This window comes from Nomascus leucogenys, chromosome 2, assembly GCF_006542625.1.
Source record: "Nomascus leucogenys isolate Asia chromosome 2, Asia_NLE_v1, whole genome shotgun sequence".
Taxonomy (NCBI): domain Eukaryota; kingdom Metazoa; phylum Chordata; class Mammalia; order Primates; family Hylobatidae; genus Nomascus; species Nomascus leucogenys.
Genome location: NC_044382.1, coordinates 16,972,214 through 16,973,226, shown reverse-complemented (window position 1 = coordinate 16,973,226; position 1,013 = coordinate 16,972,214). Strand labels below are relative to the sequence as shown.

At 43.9% G+C, this 1,013-nt stretch overlaps 1 pseudogene; it reads right to left on the bottom strand.

The window, feature by feature from the left end:
- Nucleotides 1-425: 425 nt before the first annotated feature.
- On the bottom strand, nucleotides 426-746 carry LOC100585735 (annotated as a pseudogene).
- Between the last annotated feature and the right edge of the window lie 267 nt (nucleotides 747-1,013).

Sequence of the window (1,013 nt, the reverse complement as noted above, 5' to 3'; positions counted from 1 at the left end):
AGCAACAAAATGATTTCAGCTAGTGGGCAGTAGCAGATAACCAACTATGGATTCATCATTGTAGAGAAGGAGTCAGGATAAACATCGTTGAAAAACGCTGGCTTAGAGGTAGAGACGTGCTGACACATGGAGAACAGTAAGAAACGCGTGCCAAAGAGAACAATTGAGGGTCAGTGAGCGAATCCTGGGCCAGAACTTGTCACAGTCTTCTGAAAACCAAAGAGCACATCCAGAAGAAAATCAAGATGGCCCATCAACCTTCTTGGCCCTGTGGTTAAGAGCAAGTTGGCCCACTTTTAAATACTGAGCCAAAAGAGGAAAAAAGCTGTATGTGTCCCTAAATTCATCCACCAGGAAGTGCTGTCATCATATGCAATGCCATCCAGCTCTTGAGGAGGGACGTCAGCATGGGGCCTGCTCCGTGGTTACTGCAGAGCTCCAGTCTGCTTTAGCTGCGTCAGCAGTTCCCCACTCTGTTGCATAGAGACTAGATCACTGTATCCGCCTATACAATCTTTACCGATAAAGACTCAAGGCACCATTCTTGCTCCCGTGAGCTGTTGCAAGTAATCTTGAATCTTGTTAGTGTGGTTGGTGGCTGTGATATCGACAAATTCCAGAAGCCTTTGTTTGGTGGGCAATTGACTGAGGATCTCTTGGGCCCTGCTGCAGTATGGACAAGTGGGCTTGATGAACACAACCACCTTCCCAGGTTGGATTTTGCAGTTCACGAACTCTTGAGCCATGCAGATGGGCTGCGATCTCCCCAGGAAGAATCCTCAGTTGCAGGTACTGCTTGGGATATTGAGCCACGATAATTACTTTAAATAGTTATGTTTTAAATGAATTTTTAAAAATAAGAGATTTCACCTTCATTTATTCTTTCTCAGATGCTTTTTTTTTCTTTATGTAGATCCCAGTTTCTGACATATATTGATTTTCATTTCCTGAAGAACTCCTTTATTTTTCTTGTAGGGTAGATCTGAAGGCTGTGAATTCCCCCACTTTCTGTT